We start from the raw sequence: 22,736 nt of genomic DNA, 5'->3' as shown, positions 1-22,736 counted from the left end.
AATGAGGATTTAATTAATATATTTGTCGATTTATTTGTTTTGTTTTTTTTGTTGTTGTTTGTTGTGTGTTTTTTTTTACTTCTGGACATACACAAATGAACATGTATGGTACCATATGATTAAGTTTAGTGTAAAGAGAATGTGTACATTACCATGAATGTGACTGGTGGAAAGACACCCGCCTCGATGGTGTCGTGATTAAGCCATCGGACATAAGGCTGGTAGGTACTGGGTTAACAGCACGGTACCGATTCCCACCCAGAGTGAGTTTTAACGACTCAATGTGTAGGTGTAAGACCACTACACCCTCTTCTCTCTCACTAACCATTGACAACTAACAACTAACCCACTGTCCTGGACAGACAGCCCAGGTAGCTGAGGTGTGTGCCCAGTACAGCACAAAAATAAGTTGGAAAATGAAGTGGTAGAAAGACAATGTTTTTGTAGGATCTGTATACACAACAGGCTGTTCTATCTTCTCTGATGTTGAATCATCTGACACGAAATATGGAGAAAACGTAGTTATTGTTTTTATGTTGACAAACTAGAAAGACGAGATATATATATTATTTTTCCAACGATGATGACCACAATTGAAATGGTGTCAGTTTAAGACCTATTTAACTTAATGTTTATGTTTTCACATCTTTGTTTTTCATGAACAATAAGCCCTAGATCAGCATTTTTTTAAATTATCTAAATTAATCATGAATTTTACATCACAAATTTATTTTTATAAACATTTAATGTAATGAATTTTATAATTTCCCAAATACACTTCAAGATGAACATCCAACAATGAGTAATACGAAATCATTTCAAGGTAGATTTTCATTTCAACTTATTTTTGTGCTTATATCCAATTAAGGTTCAAACATGCTGTCCTGGGCACACACCTCAGCTATTTGGGCTGTCTGTCCAGGACAGTGGGTTAGTTGTTAATGGTTAGTGAGAGAGAGAGAGAGAGTTAGTGAGAGAGAGAGAGAGAGGGGGGGGGGGGAGGGGGGAGGGAGGGAGGGAGGAAGGAGGGTGTATTGGTCTTACATTGAGTTACTAAAACTCGCTCTGGGTGGGAGCCAGTACTGGGCTGCAAACCTTGTGCCTACCAGCCTTATGTCTGAAGGCTTAACCACAACACCACCGAGACCGGTTCAGGGTAGACGACATATTTAATTCTGTGGAATTCTTATGTTTCATAGGTATATGTATTGGCCATGATGCTCTGTATTTAATTTGTTAATAAAACAACATATGGTTTTAAAAGCATTTTTTAATTCTTAACAAACACCATCTCCCCTCTTTCATAACATTTTTAATGCATCCCATGACACCCCCTCCCCCTCCTCCCTTCCCATCCTCCATCCAAAAATATAACATAATTGTTGAACAGATTCAGGTGTTTTCAAGACGTCTGTTTAGTAAGGTCCGTCTGTGCATGTATTTATGAGTGTATGTTAAAGGAATCTTCACCCAGCATCAGTGATCAATTATAACTGGTGTTCTGTCCTCCTCCCTCTCCCCTGTCCAAAAATATAATGTAATTCTTAATAGTCTTAATGTTGTTAAAGACATCTGTTTAGTAGGTTCATCTGTATTTATGTATGTATGTTTGTTGTAAAGGAATCTCCACCCAGCATTGGTGATCAGTTAGAACTGGTGTTCTGTTACATGAACGGCTTTCCTTGAACTTGGTCCAGCGTCCACACTGCCATGTTAACATGCAGTAACATGCCTAGCACTTGTTTTATTGCCTAGAAAACTTCCACAATTGGTCATGGATGTCAAAAGTTTAAACTTCAAAACCAAAACATGGATGAAAGTTTTACGAAATTAACACTGTATGAATATTGACCTGCACGTTCTTCAAAGCATGACAAATTTATTCTAAACAATGACAGTTATTTTCTTTGTTCTTTAAAAATGTCTTTTAAAGCCTTTTTATGTCAATGAATTATCATACTATTCATGATGTTTTCATTACAAACAACAAGTGTGTTTTTAGTGATTGAAAATACTGAACTTTTTTTTATTGAAGTTTAGCCCAGAGAACCAGGATTACTTCACTAGTCCTTAAGCCCCTGTCTAAGGAATTCTTAAAAGTTTAAATTTTGTTTTGTTTAATGACACCACTAGAGCACATTCATTTATTAATCATCAGCTATTGGATGTGAAACATTTGGTCATTTTGACACATGGTCTTAGAGAGGAAACCTGCTAAATTTTTTCCATTTGTAGCATTGGAATGTTTTACATGCACCATCCCACAGATAGGATAGCACATACCACATATTTTGATGTACCAGTCATGGTGATCTGACTGGAATGAGAAATAGCTCAATGGGCCCATCAACGAGGATCGATCCCACACTCGACCACACATCAAGCAAGCACTTTACCACTGGGCTGCGTCTCGTCCGAGGAATTCTTTGCCACTGACCCAATTGTTCTACTGTATTTGACGGGCTTACAATACTAATATATATCTATATGTTCACTAACACTGGTGTGACATATGGCCCATTCTGATCTGAAATGAGAAATAATAAAACAAAATATTAGTGATCCTCCCCGATAGCATTCCTTATCTGTCTGTGTTATCTTCATACAGTCAGTTTAGCTTTGATTGCATGTAGTTGATGGATGTTTTACTTCAATTCTTTTGTAAATGTTAATCCAAGCCATAAAGCTATGCTTTTACAGTTAAACTATGTTATTTAGAAGGAAAAAAGTATGTTTTCATTAGCATGTGGTATACATAGCAAAAACACCTCTTGAGTCATCTGTGATATTCTTGGAGTCCAATGAGTTTAATATGTTAAAACAAAAACATCTATGACTGCCAGATTTATAGATTTCAAGGTTTATCATAGACTGTATAATAGATTTATAGTCAGATGATTTCAAGGTTTATCATGGGCTGTACAATAAATTTATAGTCAGATAATGTTAAGGTTTATCATAAACTGTATAATAGGTTTATATAGTCAGAAGATGTTAAAGTTTATCATGGGCTGTACAATAGATATATAGTCAAATTATTTCTGGATTTATAATCAGATAATTTCAAGGTTTATGATAGATTGTACAACAGATTGTACAACAAGAAGGTTAATTTATTTTCATTTTTGTATTCAACCAAGGTTCAGGTGCTCAATCCTGGGCATACAGCTGCCTGGGTTTTGTGTCTGAGAATTTTGTTTTAATTAGTGGTGGAGAGAAAGCCTGCCGTTACGAATGGAGTAGGTATTTGAACAGCAGGAGTGAGATATAGCTCAGTGGAAGAGCACTAAACTGATGGGCAGTGAATCATGGAATCTATTACCTTCAGTAGACATATGTCTTTTTCCTGACCCGACCAGTACCCCATGACTGGTATGTCAAAGTCCAGGGTATGTCCTGTCTTGCCCATGTATAAGTTCATATAAAAGTTCCCTTGCTGCTCTCTCTCTCTCTCTGTCTGTCTATCTCTCTCCTTTCTCTTTCTTTCTTTCTCTCTCTCTCTCTCTCTCTCTCTCTCTCTCTCTCTCTCTCTCTCTCTCTCTCTCTCTCTCTCTCTCTCTCTCTCTCTCTCTCTCTCTCTCTCTCTCTCCCCCCTGCGCCGTGAACTCACCGTAGTGCAGGGGTGTAACATTCTCTGAGAATGGTCATTACAGCACAAATTGAAGTTTAGAGTAAAAGTCAGTATCTTATCTGTGATATTTGTATTTGTATTTTTGCACAGTTCTTTACACTGTTTTGATTTATATCTTGAATTTTTCTGTTGATGTTGATCATCACCTTGTTTGTTTCCATTACCATATTTTGACACCTAATAGCCGATATATTTTTCGTGCTGGGGTGTCGTTAAATATTCATTCATTCATTCATTCATTCATACTCTCTCTCTGTCTTCTTCCTCTTTCTCTCTCTCTCTCTCTCTCTCTCTCTCTCTCTCTCTCTCTCTCTCTCTCTCTGTGTCTTCTTCCTCTTTCTCTCTCTCTCTCATTGTCTTCTACCTCTCTCTCTCTCTCTCTCTCTCTCTCTCTCTCTCTCTCTCTCTCTCTCATCTCTCTCTCTCTCTGTGTCTTCTTCCTCTTTTTCTCTCTCACTCCCTCAATCCCACTCTCACAGCTATAATGTAAATAAATATATGAAGAGTTCAGGCGCAAAACGTGATATAAACCATTTTCTTTCTAGTTTTATTATTGTATGTCTGTAAGGGCTAATCGTAGGCCCACTGATTTGCTGCAAACATGATTGATCCTTATGAAATTGTATTGGGTAAATCCCGGGGTTTTTTTTATATCAAAACGTGATATACATCAATTAAAAAAATCACTTTTACTGAAAATGAAAAATGGATATATCGCTTTTTGCTCCTAAACTCTTCATATGTTATACATCAAATATTTAATATCTACTATGGCATTGTTAAACAAAAATTAATATTCCTATAGGGCTTAATGGGTTTTGGTCTGGGGGGTTTTAACAATGCTCTTTAACAAAATCTGCATTAATTTGACCCAGAAATGTATGTAAACTAGACTTAATTATTTAAACATGTTTTATTATAACCCGAAAACAGCCTGTTTGATTCAGCACTGTGTAACTAGTTTCATCCAGTACTGCACATTCTGTCAATGAAGGAAAGGTGCATAACAAAATATTCCTTGATGTTAAGCAGAAAGAAAGAATAGCCTATGTGGCAGTATCAGATTTCTTCTCTATACTCTGTAATCACAGAAGTCATGTTTGAAACTTAAACAATGTGCTGAAGAGGCATTGCATTGGACATAAGGCTGGTAGGTACTGGGTTCCCACTCAGCAGTTTCCTCTCTCAATATCTGTGTGGTCCTTAACCATATGTCCGACGCCATATAACCGTAAATAAAATGTGTTGAGTGCATCATTAAATAAAACATTTCCTTCCTTCCTTGCCACTCAGTGGGCTGGTGTAAGACCACTGTGCCCTCTTCTCTCTCACTAACCACCAACTACTAACCTACTATGAGGCATAGTCAACAATATTCCTTTCTTTTTCTTTATTAAATAGCACTTTTCTAGCACAGTTCTTGTGGTTTTTTATACATTTAAAGTCATATTCAAGTAGGGGAGGGGGGGGGGGTATTATTGTATTAAACTAAAAACCTTGAATACACTGAAATTTATGCTTTCATTTCATGCAAATACTTAACATTCTTTTTCAATGGCATGTAATGAACAGATTTTTCTTCAATATCAAAACATTGCAGCCATTTGTTAGTTAATGGAATTATTTATGATGCAGCTTTCTGTGAACCATTAATTGCTTTGTATAAGAGCATTAATATTTTACAACATTATTTTATGTTCTCTTTGTTCTGTGTAAAATAGTTATTTTTATTAGGTATTATTTATTAATAACTGTGTATTCTGGATTGTTCTTTTAGGAATCACTGAAGGCCAAAATGTTGAAGAACCAATGGGGAATATGCTATTCCTGTTTTTAAGAGGTTTTAGAAGAAATGTTTTTGAATATTGCACACAAAAGAAAATGCATGCTTTAAATGGGAAGATGGTACGTGAACAAAACCATATTGATATTTTAATAGTAGTGTGATAAAGTATTAATACGTTAATTGGTAAATACTTATGTCAGAGTTTATACCCACAACATGTGTCTTTCAACCTTACTTTAAATGTAAGCATGCTAACCAGTTATACCTATACCTACCCAGTTGGTAAATGTCAGTATATGATATGTGATTACAAAAATGTTTTGCTTGTGTGGCTTCTAGAATTTTTATAAAATCCACTAGCCACGGAATCAGTCATTTTAAAAATTTACTAGCCACAATAAAAAAAATTAACTAGCCCTACCAGTATTTTAATTTAAGTAAATACAATTTTACTAATAGTAATAATCGGATATGTCACCTAAAGAGGGAGATGAGCTTAAAAATAGATTGATGGTCAGGGTGGGATATTCATATTTACAAATAGATTTAAATGCAGCATTTGATTTCGGGTTTTTTTCTTTCACTAGCTGTCTGACATAGCAATAGTAGTTATTTACTAGCCCATCATGGAATATCACTAGCCACAGGAGTGGGGGGGGGGGGGGGGGGCTAGAAACCCTGGCTTGTGTCAGACTTGAATATACCACTATAGAAACAAATAAACATGATACATGAGTGTTGATATGGATATTTAAAGGTAACAACAATGAAGCTATGATTAATCATTATTGGTCTCATATATAGTTAATTAGCAGAATTCTCTTGTTGCACAATATGAGATTCAGACGTGTTAATGTGTTACAGTTTTCTGTATTAATTCAGTACTTGCATCAAGATAGTCCGTTGTCAGGTTAAAGTTGTCTCATTGGTTAGGGATTTGGGGCCCAGTTTACGCTTTTACTCTTTGTTATACATATAGCATTTAAACATCAACTGAAAAAAAAACCTTCTGTAATGAATCATACATTGATTACTTAACTAAAACTTGAATTTTATTTCTAAAATTTCTATTTGATGCCAGCTGATCTAAATTGAGAAAATGTAGCAGTATTTTATATAAATTACAAGTTTTAATGCAACGACAATAACATAAAAGTAAGCTATGTTAATATATTAATTAGCTGAAGAGTTTGGATTTCGACTTCTGTACTAAGAATAAAAAATGACATAGCCTTTGGGTAATAGACTAGGTTAGGTATTTAACGTTTCCATGTACCTCTATGGTGTCAAACATGCCTATCCCGAGTCCGGCTTCCGATGAGATCAGGGGTCCGACTTGGGACAGGAAGCACCTAACTAAGGGGTCAGTTTACTTTGGGTAATAGGGCTGAATATTGGAGTATAACAACATGATATAAAACCTTGGTATCAGTAAAAAAAATATGTATTTGACAGGTTGCTGCATCACGTTAAATTCTACATCGTATGTCTTAAATATATGCATACAAAATTATTTCAGGATCATTTAAATACCAATTAGGTTAAATTGCAGACAAAATGTATACTTTTGTCATCAAAACCAGCAACCATTTCATTTTGAAAACTCAGTGCACCTGGTAATTAATGTGTTTTATCCACTATCACATCTGCCCACTGTCTTTATATACTGACTTTGGTGTCTGGCTTCAAAGTGTTCAGCATTTTGTGTCTGTATATTCATGCACACACTTTGATAATGTTGATAATGGTATATTACCGAGTGCACTAACCTTACATGTTATTACCTGTTAAAACAATACACTATCTCCCATTTGGACCTCTTCCCAGAAGTTGTGGCCTCCTTTTAGTTTGTGCATCTTGAATTTCACTGCACAGTCGAATGTGTGTTAATCACCCACATAAAACGATGTTAAAAAAAAGGCTTTTGAAGATAACTAGATATTTAATACAGGCCATTTTATATATCCTAATATATTTAAGAGGATGAAAAGGTTGTCTGTTAAGACAGGTGGTTGTTTAGTAGGGGTGACTGTTTTAGCAGGTCTGACTGTAGTTTAAGAAGGAAAACAACAGTTGGTGAAAATGTTAACGTGAACAGTAAGAGAGGCAATGTCTAGACCAAACTGCCAGGGGATCTGTAGTGAAGAAAGATGAATTAAGGTTTTTGAAGATTTTTTTCTTTTTAAAAATTCAGAGACTTATTTTATGATGTGTGATATCACATCATGACTACAGCTTGATATCAGATATAATATAATTAATCCATTATTTATGTTTTTACCATTTTCATTTTTGAAAAAAATACTATTAGTTAAAATTCTTCTCATTATTGGTGCAACATTTTTGGTCAGGAAAAATGCTGACCTAAATATTTTACCATATTACCCATATGGTCTACAATAAACAGTTACATAAATATCATATTTTTGAAATTGAAGGAAAACTATTAACGTGCCCATATCCACAGAAGGTTCAGGCATGTCCATCATCGGCATGAGTTCTCATTTGTGCTAGATCTCCTGTCCAGACAGAATTTATGAAACTCGTTTGGAAATTGTTTTATACTCCTTGCTCTCGCTCACAGAATGAAACAATTCCCAAACTCATTTAATAAATTCTGTATGACACTCCCACTCATGCAGTAATCTATAAATATTTATAAAATTTTAGTACAGATACTTCCTGGCCCATGTAGAATACATTCCTTTTGGATACAATAAGTATTCAGTTATTTAAAAAAGAAAGAATTAGTTTTTCTTTTCTACTTAAATTCTTTGATATTTCAGATTTAAATTATTTGGAGATATCCCTTGTCATTAAGGATGTGCAGATTTGAACACTGACATCTTGAAAGAAAAGTTTCTTAAGATATATTTAGGATCTAGAGTTTCTTTAAAAAAAAAGTTAAATCTATTTTCTATTGGTACTGACTATTGGTTTGTCAAGCCTTGTCTATAACAAACTGCTGACATCATGCATTTAAATCATAAATGTACATAAACCTACACATTTTCAGGACTGAGATAAGTTTAGAACATTCATATTCAGTGTGCAGTATTTCATTTCCATATTGCTTTTCATCCATTCTATGATTGCGAAGTCTGAACACAATTTGTTTCAGTAAGCTTGTTTTGTTTGCACCCTGATTGGTTTGGACAAGTTTATTATTAAGTTATCAGCAAAGAACCAATTTACCCTTTACTGCACTGCACTGTTATGTTAATGAAAATACACCAACTTCCCTTCCATACCAAATATAGTTTTACAAATGAGCTATATGATCATTCCATCCTAATAGAATTATTGCTGAATGCTTGGTGTTAATATTGCCTGGCTGTGAAAGAGAACGTGGGCACCAGTGGCGAAAGCACATCATATGAAACCATCCCATCATGGTACGGCCAGTTTATACATACTTCTCGTTGATTTATTTCGGTCTGTAGACTTTATTACCAGCTTCTTTTATAGCCTGTTGAATGCTCGAGCTTTCATCACACATGAAGGAATACTGTTTCAAATGTCTGCAGGGGATCAGGCAGTAGCCAAGTAGTGTTGGTACCCATCTTTTCAGTGATCGGCAAACTTGGAAACATTTGTGCTGAGATTTATTGAAGTTAACACACGATTTTTGAGCACACAGCTGAAAACTCTGCATGTTTCGTCACCTCTGTTTTTGCAATTTGGACCGAGTTTTCTTGGAAGTTGACCAAATCTGGGATTGACTGATGTTTTTTTGTGTTTTTTTCAAATGTTGATGAACTAACGTAATGCAGTATGTTGCAGTGTTTTTAATTAAACAAAGTTCTTGGATGGTGTTAAAACATACCTTTCAGTTTATTTTCTTTATATGTTACATGATTAAAGATTCATTTTCTTCAAGGAGATATTTAAACAGAAGTATATTTTAAAATAGTAATTCAAGAAGAACCTGTTATTTAAAATGGGAAGTTTCCATGTTAAAAATAACTGGAATGGAATATCTGATAAATAACTGTTGTGTTTATGAAAGACTCACTTCTATGACTGAGTATACTAGTTCAATCTTGCTGCTAAAAATAAATATCAAATATGATTAATTGTTAATTTTTTGGGGGGAGGGAGGGAGATCTTCAAACAAAAATACATTTTAAATAGCAAAGATAACCTATTATATAAAATGGGGAGTTTTTAATGTTAAAAATAACTAGAAAGGAATATATGATTAATAGCTGTTATGTTTATGAAGATTCAGTTATATGCTTCAGTACACTAATTCAATCCTGCTGCCAAAAATAAAATAGAATGTCAGTATAAAGAACTTGACACACTTTCTTTTTCTTTCTTTTTTGAGAAAAAGATAGAAAAAAAGCTCCCATCCTTTAAATGTTGTTTCCAACGGCTATAGTGATAGTTATATCAGGCTGATGACAGTGTTTCAGCAAGAGTGACCTACAGGTGTACCAAGAGTAGCAGGAAGGCTTCCAAACTGCCTCTTTTGGCTGATGGATGTATTTATCTTGGTGTTTTGGCCTGGCATTAAACCACCATCTTTCACCAGTCTTGTCCAGTTTATCTAGTAAGTGCTGCAGGATGCGGGTTGTCAGTCTCCGATACTTAGCAGAACATCACTCAGTTAGTGGGAGCTTATACTTTTAAGTGAAATGGTATCGGTAAGAAAATCTTTCAGAACATGATGTACTTTTAATGGATTTGGCATTAACTACAATCTAAGAGGTTTAACTACAAAAGAATTGCCAACTAGTTGACTTTCAGGTAGTGGAAATTATTGGATAACGATCATTCCTCAGAACAGTTTTCCAAGGACAGTACTGTCGAAGCTAGTTGTGCCAAGCAAGAAAGTATCAAAATGTGGCTTCTAAAGACTGATTTGACTGCATGATGCATATCAGTTTGTACTCTACTAGAGCTGGCTACTTAAGACGACAAGTGGTTGTTAAGCAGTTTAGATTGTAGTATGATCATTTAAAGTACAATTCAAAATGGCCTTGTTGTCAGTTCTTGAACTGTACAGGCAGACTCAAGATTGTATAAAGAAATGACAAATCTTGTTTCTAATCTAGACTATACTTTGTTATACATACATAGTGAATTATAGCTGCAAGTCTCTCATTTGTTCTTGAACTGTACAGGCAGACTCAAGATTGTATAAAGAAATGACAAATCTTGTTTCTAATCTAGACTATACTTTGTTATACATACATAGTGAATTATAGCTGCAAGTCTCTCATTTGTTCTTGAACTGTACAGGCAGACTCAAGATTGTATAAAGAAATGACAAATCTTGTTTCTAATCTAGACTATACTTTGTTATACATACATAGTGAATTATAGCTGCAAGTCTCTCATTAGTTTTATTGTGAACACTGGCTAGCTACCTTCCTAAATTGACCTGGACTGTTTTTAATATTCTGAACATTGTTTATATTTATATATGTGTATATATATATATATATATATATATATATATATATATATATATAGTAGAATCTCATTGGCTCGAACACTGTCGGTGCATCAATGTCTGTTCGACCCATCGGGTAGTTCGAACCATTCATTCGGCCATTGTCGGGTGCTTCTGTAACACAAAAATCAATCGGACAACCTCGCATATTTCCGTAAAACTGGCTTGGGCGACATGATCCGATTGACTCATGAATTGATTGGTGTTACTTGCAAGGTTCATTCATCTAACGATTACCGCATTACAATTGCAAGATAATTACGGACAGGTGCTAAATAAACAACATGATAAGCGTGAAAGGGTAGACGAACAAATTATACATAAATTATTTTTTATATTTCTTCGGATAAACGTAGCCGTTCGAGCTAAATATGTTTAATTTTACAGTTCGGACAAATAAACTGGTTCGAGAGAAAGCTTCTATTCACAAGAGTTATTTTGTAAAATGTGTAAGTAAAGCAAATGCATGATGGATGATATATTTAATTGTAGTGTGCCTTCCTGTGGTGGTGTATGGGACATCCAAACTGCATTCATTCTTTGGACACCTGTTGCATAAAATTAAGACATGTAAAAATTGTTTATCATGACATATGCTTGGTAGATCCCTAGCGAAAGTTGAGTAATATAAAACTGATTGGCCAAGATATTTTGGTAGTTTGGCAGTGACCAGTGGACCAGTGATTAAGAAATGCCCACACATCTGTTGGGTGGGGGTGAATCTACCACAGAATATCTTTGATTACACGTACTTGCATTATTATTTTTTTTATGTTGGGGCGGTAAGCATTCTGTTTCTGTCTCGTCTTGTCTATTAGTAATAACACTGATAGTGTTCCATTTGTGTATTCTAGATATCTCCAGTCAAATGTGCTTTAAGAACACCTCTGCTGTCCATAACAGTTTGATAATACTTCAGACTATTTGTTTCTTCTCTGTGTTAACATTTACACTAAGACCTTGCTTGTTTATTATCAGTCTTGTAGACAAGGGCATGGGCCGAACCAGGGTTCGCATGCAGTCCAAACAAATGCACTACACAGAAGACACAGTGCAAGTGCCAAGCTTTACAAATACAAAAAATGGCTCCAGTCTTTGAACTGGTCCTCACTATCTTATGGAAGATGATAAAGTCAGTTGGGACTGATGACTCTACCATATTTTCATCTAGACTTGCAGCGTCACTAAGATCTACTTTTACTTTGTAGTGTTTTCAAAGTAACAAGGACTTTTACTTTGTCCCTCACTGCAAGTTTAATCAGTTTAATCAGTGTATAAGAAAAGATTAAAGCATCCGAGACAACGTATATGTTCTTCTATATATCATTCAGCTATAGGAAGAACCCTCCATCTGTGTTGCAGCATTCGATTTACCTTGTTGTCTGTGTGGTAGTAGATAACATTTACAGGTTAACAGCCAACTTAGGTGTACATAGGTGAATAACCTCCCTGAAGATAAAAATATCATAAAAGGTTTTTAAATGGATGACTTGTTTTCAAAACCAAATCATGACAAGACAGTCAAAGGGTTATCTGGATGAAGACATGATGACATACAACTATCGATAAGTAAAACTGAGTAAATGAAAGCATTTATCAACACCCCAGAACCATCCAGTCAATTGTACTTGTTTCATATTCTCAGTAGAATTTTTCTCCTTTTTTTTAATAAAAACCTAACTTCCACAAGAATACCTCTGTATTATTTATCGTGTCTACACTGTATGGGGCATTTTAAAAAATCTATGTATAGTGTAATTATCTATTATAAAAGAGTACTATAAAATAATCTATGTATATTGGTGACATTAATGTTTAGACCAGTGAGGAACAGTTGAAAATCAAAATTCAGTTATTCCTCTATTAATATAATATTTGAATTTTGGTGGATGTACTATTTAGTTCAGTGGGGGACTGTTAAAGTCTACCTACAGGCACCCCTCTATTGATGTAATCTTTGTATGTTGGTGGAAGTATGGTTCAGTTCAGTTGGGAACTATTGAAAGTCTACATACAGGTATTCTTTTATTAAACATAATATTTATATATTGGTGGGTTTGCTGTTTACATCAATGGGGAATTGTTGAAAGTCTACGTACAGGTATGATGTGTGTCTTCATGAGTAGAATCTAGACCAATTGATTTGCTGGTTCTGCTTCCTCTACATCAGGAAGACAACAATGAGAAAAACAGCTGGAATCTCACCATGCTCATGCTGTATTGGCGTTGAAATGGGAGAACCTCGAATGTGTGTTTTCACTGGTCTTACAAAAAAAATCACTAATTGTTGCCAGTTGGCATTACACCATCATAGGTCATGTTGTCTTCGATACAAACACAGTGTAAAATTCTTACAGATTTTTTTTTACTAAATACAATTTTTCTAGCACGCTTTGACTTTGTAGAGTATCTTTTTTATGGTTGTTGAGCAGTTCTTCCAGGCATTTTTCACTTTGTAGCATGTTTCTGAAACATTTTCACTTTTTAACACATAAATTCTTACACGTTCTTCACCTTGAATATTTCTTATTCATTCTTCGATTTGTAACAACTTTTATATACATTTTATATTGTAGCTTATGTCTTTCACGTTACTCGTGATGAAACTCATTTCTAAATTGTTCTTTAGTTTATTGATTTTTTTTGTATTATTATTATTATTATTATTATTATAGTCCTTATGTCATGTATGTGCATATAATACTTAGTATTAAACAGCAGCATATATATGAAGGTAGGTACACTTCTTCCTATTGTTGAAGCCAGTGCAATTATCATATTTGACAGCTAACATTCAATGACTAATACTATGTATATGTATTAATTAATATGTGGTAATTCATTTACCTTCTGAGCCTGTTGTCAATGTTGTAATACAATACAACTATTTGACACATTATATAATATATATACTCTTCAAAAAAAGAAACGCAAAAGGGTACAAATGGGTTATAACTCCGATTTTATGTTTCCTACCGGTTCATGCTTTGTGAATATAAGGTCATTGCATGTCCCAAACACATTCCCACGGTTACATTCGATAAAACGCAGCTACTGTACAATAAAGTTCCAAAATGTGAATATTCGCAAAAACGCAGCCACGTGCAAACCATGTCACCACTGCACGTGCGTTGTCTGCACGTGCAACATGAACACCGACAGTATAAAAGTGCAGGGTGTTCGCTTGCCTGGCCTCTGTATCTGTCCGACAGTTGACAATCCAGGACATGCCACGTCTCAGTGAACCGCAGAGAAACAATGCCATCGGCCGACTAGACGCAGGCGAATCCAGAACGGCCGTTGCCAGGGCATTCCATGTGTCCCCAAGCACCATGTCCAGACTGTGGGACCGTTACCAGCAACATGGATCAACACGTGACCTCCCTAGATCCGGTCGACCACGGGTCACTACCCCCGGGCAGGACCGCTACATCCCGATACGCCACCTTCGGGAACGATTGACTACTGCCACCTCCACAGCCGCAGCAATATCAGGTTTGCGCAGGATATCCGACCAGACCGTACGGAACCGCCTACGTGAGGTAGGAATTCGTGCCAGACGTCCAGTTCGAGGTGTCATCTTAACACCACAACACCGTCGACTCCGACTGCAGTGGTGCCAGATTCATCGACAATGGCCTCAACTGCGATGGAGACAGGTGTGGTTCAGTGACGAGTCCCGATTTCTGCTCCGACGTCATGATGGAAGATGTCGCGTGTATAGGCGTCGTGGTGAACGTTATGCGGCAAACTGCGTGCAGGAAGTGGACAGATTCGGCGGGGGTAGTGTCATGGTGTGGGCAGCCATCTCACACACTGGCAGAACTGACCTGGTCCGCGTGCAGGGCAACCTGAATGCACAGGGCTACATTGACCAGATCCTCCGGCCACACATCGTTCCAGTTATGGCCAACGCCAACGCAGTGTTCCAACATGACAACGCCAGGCCTCACACAGCACGTCTCACAACGGCTTTCCTACAGAACAACAACATTAATGTCCTTCCTTGGCCATCGATATCACCGGATTTGAACCCAACTGAACATCTATGGGACGAGTTGGACCGACGCCTCCGACAGCGACAACCACAGCCCCAGACCCTGCCCGAGCTGGCAGCAGCCTTGCAGGCCGAGTGGGCCACCATCCCCCGGGACGTCATCCGTACTCTGGTTGCTTCAATGGGCAGGCGGTGCCAGGCAGTTGTCAACACACGCGGAGGCCACACCCGGTATTGACTCCAGATGACCTTGACCTTGGTGGTGTGTCCTATCACTTACTCACAATGGACTAGAGTGAATTGTGAACAATCCTGCTACATTTGGTAATTATCGGACTCACCATTCAATAATTAAATCAATTCTCCAAATGTTACGACAATGTGGTTTTGCGTTTCTTCTTTTGAAGAGTATATATATCGGAGTTTATATAAAAATATGGTTGTTCTTTTTTATAATAATGAAACTGTGTGTGTGTGTGTGTGTGTGTGTGTGTGTGTGTGTGTGTGTGTGTGTGTGTGTGTGTGTGTGTGTGTGTGTGTGCGCGCGCGTGCGCGTGTTTTACATTTTATTCATTTATTAAGACATGTCTAGTCACTTAACAGGGCGAGATCCTGAGTACATTTTTCAGAAATCCATATGATATAAATGTATATATAATATCTTGAGTTTGTGTTTATATATTGTTGCTAATAAAAATAAAAATATTCCCGATTATTCACTGGTCCGTTGTAAATGCACGAATGACATTTTAAAGATCCAAGAAGTGTTGTTATGTTGATCATAATGCCTTTGGATTCCTCAACGGAACTCATGTTTTGTGCACATCAATCTGAACGCACAAGGCAGGGTCGAAAGGACGTTTAGCAAAGTTGTAATTGCTTTCATGACCCACTATCAGGTGCCCGCCTTTAGGAGGATCGCCGCTACCATAGGAGATCGTAACAGGATTATTCATCTATTCTGCACCGCCCATAGGAAGACTGCCAATCCCAAGACTAACTTAGAAACCCAAAACATACACAGGATAGAGCTCAATGGAATATATACAGCTGTGATGGCATGCATTCATGAATCACTGTAAAACCAGTCATGTTATCAGGTGTTCACTACCTTTTCAAAACCCTGCTACTACCATGATGATCTGGATTAAGATAAGCTTAGTTCTTGTCTTGCACACACAGATTATGTTCATGGTTATTTCATAGGTGTACTAGCAAATGTTTTGCTCAGTACAGAATCATTGGATTCACCGTCAGTTTTAACAGATTTTCATTATGGAAATAGTTTAAAATATTTGGATGGTTGTCAGTATTGTTTCAACAGCTGATACCCCCATCACATCCCCCATCTACGTACCAAACATATTTAATACAATTTATCATATTGGTTGTATAAAAATAAATCTGCAGATGTAAGTCGTTTTTTTGCCATTATCTGCTCTCCTGCTGGGTTATAGGCTTGGTCCAAGCACTGGCTGAGAGCTTTTAAATTATACCCAGCAGCAACCACCTTGAGTCGCGAGAGACCAATAAAAGCTAGATACCAGGTTAAACTAATGTGCAATAGCTAACGGAAGTGGAGTTAGAGAATCGTCTACCACGTGATAAATGTGAAAATGACCCTGTTAGCTCGTTTTAAATATTAATTACACCAAACAGAAAGAGAACGATTACATGGGAAGCATAACTATTAACACAGACTGTTAATGGTTAAGAGAAAACACTCAAGTTATTTTTAAAGCTGCATTTAGACAGATTATTCAGTTCTGAAAATAAGACTATAATGAACCTAAATTATTTTACGTGGTGCATTTTTTCTCAATAATAACCAGTTGTCAGTGTTTCTGTCTGAAAGAAAGTTTTGGTTATGGCACTATGGACTTGAATGCAACCAGTCAACGGGGTATGGGGTCCTCTCTCAGAAAGAAAATAGGTTAAGGTTAGGGTAAAAAAAATCATACAGTAATGATAAGAGTTGTTACTTTTGTCAAAAGGTTAACTTTAAAAAAGTCTTCAAAGTATTTTGGGTATGGCGTCATACCCGTTTTACTCTCTGGCAGAAACCCTGGTTGTAATAAAACGTTTTCTAAAATATATTTACCTTCATTTCATTTTGAATATGACCTGAGCTTGATTTAAACCATTAAATGATTCCTCGGCTGCATATCCTTATTTGTGGTTATTTAGTTCCAACAAGCTCTGTATGATTTACACATTAAAGACTAAATATGTACAGATCTATCTGATGGAGAAGGTTACAGAAAAGATCCTTACTGTTGAAATAGTTAACCATTGGTTTGATGCCAATAGGTGTCATATTCTTATTCCAGTTCTAACCCAACGTGATGGCAGAGTTCGGTGAGGGTGTGAAAAGATTCCATACTGACTGTTTCTCTCCTAGACTAATCATTAAACGTTTTCCTGAACAGATAGTTAAAATGGAGCACTGCCTTGTGCAGTTGTTATAAATTATTGTCACATTATTGTCAACAAAGCTGTTTATAAAGGTCCAACCACCAGCTATGCAAATGTACCTTTTTAAGAGCAGGTGTTTATTTATGTATTCAGCCCAAATGTAAAACACATAAGAAGTACGGTTTTCTTCTTTAGTCATGTTTGTTAAATTCCAGACTGTTTCCCTGTGGTATATATAGTATAATCATATCTAATGTGTGACATACAAATACATATTTATAATTATATACTAGTACAGACACAGATGTATACAGATGAACGAGAGAACGGCCCATTTTGAGTTTCATTTATAAAACATGTTTTGATGAAAAACCACAAAAACAGCATGAAAATATCTAGATCACACACACACAGCTTTTGCCGGTGACCTTCATCGTGTGTTTATCGCGAGTTTGTGTACATTTATATGATCGTGAGAAACGGCCTACCCATGAGAACTAGGTGTGTACAGCCGACTGTCATCAGACCCAAGAAAAGGTGTCAAAACTAAAAATAAAATAAAAAGTTAAAGGGTCTCGGAGGTCAGGCCACAGTCAAGAGACGTGGATGACACGATGCTATTGAGGCGGAAGATCCCGCACTGCCCCGATCCATTGTATAGCGAAACCCTGGCTGCCCCTCAACCATTGTGTTTGGGAGCAAGGCTGACCCATCCTTTGTGGCGAGGAAGCTAGCTGCCCGCAGCTTTATGTTCAACAGTTGGGAAATGGAAGCCTGGGATCCGATATTGTGCTTCAATCAAATGCCAATTAATCCCGTAGAAGCATCCGACAGTCGGCGGATACGCCTGTTGGGTGTCCAGTGCGGGTGACGAGTGATCGATGACAAGATTCGCGACTCCGCTGATGGACATCGTGAGAAACTGGAAGGACTCGGACAAGTGGCCATGTCAGAAAGATTGAGTTACAGTTTCTTTAATATACACGAGAGGAGTTTGATAAAGAGTGTTGAAATACCTATGTTAGGGAATATTAGTTTTTAATACAGTTATTTCTTCTTGTAAATGGAGTGCGTACACGTGTTCGTGCATTCATGCATACACACACACACGCATATATATATATATATATATATATACACACATATAACGCATATGTTACTGTATAATACGTCCATATCATGATTAAAACAATGGATGGACGCACGGACAGACACCAATACGCATGTACAAACAAAATTCAATTCATTTTCTTCATCATTATATTCCTTGTTTTAAGACCGTCATTAAGATCATCTTGTTAATAATATATGACTGAATCTTGAAAATGGTCTTCTTGGCAGATACTCATGGCAACGGTGGGAGTTATGAAGGAACAAACTTTCAAGAAATTTTATTCCATTTTCGATAACGCCCTCTATTCTAACAGACAATGTTCCTTACTACAATCATGATCTTAATGTGGTTTATAGATAGTTTCTGCCTGAGGTGGGTATAGGATAGGATCTTTGCTGTTAGGATCTATGCTTATTAGCAGACCGAATCCTTGAATTAACCTGTTTCAATTAATGTTCCGCGACTGTACAATACAATACAATATGTTAATCTGCCTTTGCAAAAGTGTGCGTAAAATATCTAGCTGCTTATCTGTAGTAAACTTAATGACATGACTAAATGTTACACATCATTGTCATTTCTTTCTTTGATGATTGCAAGTATGTTGACCCATGTAATATTTAAATAATCTGTTGATATGAAATTCAATTACACCACCGTTATCCGTGATCAAGACCGTATCTCTGTACAATGCAGAGTCGAATGGACATTTGCCAAAGTGGTGACTGATTCCATAAATCTTGTTACTTGTTTTTATTACTAAATGATAACAACTGTGCATGTGATATTCTGCCATCTATATAACAGCAAAGTGAGACGGTGCTCTGGGTTAGGGATGGATAACTCAAAATGTTTGAGTCAACATATATTGAATTTTTTCATGGATAGTTACCGAGCGACTGTACTTCGTTAAAAATAGCAATCATGTAGTCCTCTCGACGTTGTCCTATCTTTAAATATCATATATTGTAACATAGTAAAGTAAACGTAAATGGTGGCGTGAAACCTTAACTCACATGTAACTCGACATGTGTCCCTTGCCTTCGATTCTATCATGTTCAAATCCAGACAATTCTAGGCAAAATATCTTTAGCGGTTTTAAAATATTTATTTTAATGAAATCCCAAGCTAGGATGATTACTTTATACAGGTGTTGCCCTGGAACAAAAAGGCATTCAATCGGAATCTAATAACTTCACAGTAAAACAAACATCATACATTAATATATAGGCTACGTTTTTTAAATTAGCTATTGTTTTAAAGTCACAACAGTTTACAACGGTATCTACAGTATATTATATATATATTTATATATTTGACTTTGCAGAAGGTAATTTATTCCGTTTTCCTTGACAACTCGTCATATTATCGTGTGTCCACTCTCAGGTAAATATTTTCACACGTTAGGACTGTAGACAGGATGACAAAATGAAGGTAAATAAAATATACAGATTAAAAAATTAATTCTCATATGCATTTTTATATCACCTGAAGCATCGAATTTAAATGTGTATTCCAAAACACGACGTACGTTTCGCCTCAGTTGACCTTAGCACACTACAGCTACCATGAGCTGAAAAGGAACTAATACCAGCCAATGCTCTACAGCTGGTATACCAAAGCCGTGGGATGTGCTATCCCGTGTGAGAAAACTATTATAAAAGAGTCCTTGTTGTTAATGGAAAAGGGTATTGGGGTTTTCTCTGAAGACTGTCAGAATTACCAAATGTTTAAAATCCAATAGCCAATGGTTAATTATTAGCAATCAATGTGTTTTATAGTGTGTTCTAAATTTGTATATACATAATCTCTTTAACAAGAACACGCTCCGTGTTGTTTTCGTGTTTAACCTGACCTATTATTCCAATCTGAATATAATCTAATGACGTTGCTCTGACGTCAAGGTCTCCACACCAAGTTTGAGCTTTGTTTCTAAACAAGTTACAGAGACTCGGGTCTCACAGTGGCATTACATGGCGAATTGCCCTATTATCTTTTAATAGTATGTCATGATAGTTTAGATCATAATACAATTATAGCTCATATACTTGTGTATTGAGCTCATTTATGTAGCAGTGCGGTGGGGGATGGGGGGGGGGGGGGATTTAAGCTATTGTAGCACTTACTTTATTTACCTGCCAATCACCTATACATTGATTTTTGGGCGTACATTGAAATGACACCAATAGAAAGTCAGTTGCCCTGCGTGTTCCCCACCTGATATATTGATTGCCGAGCTAGGCACTTACTTAACATGAATTACTTATTGATCAGCTCGCCAAACAACCGTGGCATTCTGTTTGTGGGACCAGCAAAGACGTTCTGGACCGTGAGAACAGAAAGATATCTACTAATTCACGTCATCATTCGGTGTAGGCCTACCACACAGGCTGCTGTAGTATGCTGGTTGTTGTTAAAGTTTTGATTTGTTTGACGACGCCACTACAGTACGTTGATTTATTAATCATCGGATATTGGATGTCCAACATTTGGTAATTCATACACGTAGTCTTGGGGAGGAATCCCGCTACATCTTTCCATTAGTAGCAAGGGATCTTTTTATATGCACTATCCCACAGTAAGGATAGCACATACCACGGCATTTGATATACCTAGTTTGACACCCAATAGCAGATGTATTTTTCGTGCTGGGGTGTCGTTAAACATCTATTCTATTCAATTCTATTGATATACCAGTCGTGGTGCACTGGCTTGGACGAGAAATTGGTCCACAGACTGGGATCGATCCTAAACTGATCGCGCCTACCCACTACCGGTTAAATCCAGTACACTTGCTGTTAGTATAAAAATACAGCCTTTTTACCGTTAATTTACAATGTTTTGCTTAAATTATCAATTTCGTCACAAAAGGTACGGAAATCAGCACCAGTATATCAAACACCGTGGTATGTGTTGTCATAGTTAAGAAAGTGCAAATAAAAGATGGAAATATGTTGCGCATTTTCTCAGAAGACTGTCAGAATTATCAGATGTTTGACATCCAGTAGCTGATTATTAATAACTGTCTTCTTTAGTAAAACAAACTTTACTTTTGGCAATCAGAACGACAAAACCGTTATTGTGATCTAAATTGTATCTCTGCACAAGGCAGTCAAAATGACATTGGCAAGCTTGTGATTGTTTCCACCAATCGCTATCAAGTGATCCGTCTACAGGATGACGAGACTACATCTTTATGCCGTCAGTAGGAAGACTGCCTCCCTCGAGACTAGTTTGACAAATTTAAACCTGCACCAGGATCAGCAGTTTTATGTACTCGCCAGATTTATAGTAAAGTCCTGTGTACAACGAACAGCCATACAGAGCAAGTTAGAAAAGAAAATAGTAACTACCAATTGGCTTTGTATAAAATGGCAAACACATTGAACTGTTAGAGATGATAAGCCTATACACGACTAGTTTTGCTGTTTATTATAGCTGTTTTCCTGAAATATATTTCAATCCATTTTATTCCTTACTCATTTCTCTGTAGTGTTTTATCCTTGTAATTTTCATCGAAATGAAAAAATACCAAAGAATAGTTCATATCGTTGTATACAGACAATATTTCTTGGTGAACATTAATTAATTAATGCCATGTAGAAATAATTTACCTTATTCAAAACGATGCATTTTCTGAAAAAAATACTTGCAAAATATCGAGAGACACGAACAAAAAATCAAAATGTAGGTCTAATGTTTGTTTTGTGACACCCCGGTACGTTTCATCAGTGGTTATCAAAGTGTATAACGTAATGGTGGTTACGCTTTGCTTACAGTGATGAAGGTCTTTTAAGCACTTCACACATACCTAGCTGTGGAGAAGTGGTTGGAATAGGAAAAACCTAAATGGGTCTGTCCATTAATGGGGATCTATCCATGGATCATCCATGCACACAGCTACTCGTATGCAATGTACTTGATTGAGTACATCTTTTCCACGAATGACGTTTTCCCCAGGAATTTTCAATACTATATTCTGCTTGAAGAAGTAGCAACTTCCTTCACGCGAAGGCATATCCGTATTGCTCAACACTCCATACTGAATACACAGTTTGAAAGGAGTGTTTGCTAGGTTTTTGCGTGTATCGCTAAATGAGGGTGATGGGATAGAACACGATGGTACCAGTTAAACTGTTTGCGAACGCTCGCCCTCCTGAACACTCCATAGTTACTAATGTCATCATTTCCCAGGAGAACAGTCTACCACTAAACTTGCATCTCTCTTTTATTGTCAAGGGTGGTAAACCTACAGTGAGTTTGCTTTGGTGAACATGACATTGTTATTTTCTGCGTCGGTAGTTAACCGTTAAACGACAACCAACGACACAA

General features: G+C 36.6%; 1 long non-coding RNA gene across 2 annotated transcripts in view; it reads left to right on the top strand.

Moving 5' to 3' along the window:
- LOC121370909 overlaps nucleotides 1-22,736 on the top strand; it is a 202,996-nt gene that overhangs the window by 127,182 nt on the left and 53,078 nt on the right. For both annotated transcript variants that reach the window (XR_005957746.1, XR_005957747.1), the window contains exon 3: nucleotides 5,409-5,536. This is a non-coding gene — a long non-coding RNA (uncharacterized LOC121370909). The remainder of the gene's footprint in view (nucleotides 1-5,408; nucleotides 5,537-22,736) is intronic.

Source organism: Gigantopelta aegis, chromosome 4 (genome assembly GCF_016097555.1).
Source record: "Gigantopelta aegis isolate Gae_Host chromosome 4, Gae_host_genome, whole genome shotgun sequence".
NCBI classification, from domain to species: Eukaryota; Metazoa; Mollusca; class Gastropoda; order Neomphalida; family Peltospiridae; genus Gigantopelta; species Gigantopelta aegis.
Note: the sequence above shows the minus strand (reverse complement) of the source record. Positions and strands in the feature narration are given on the sequence as shown.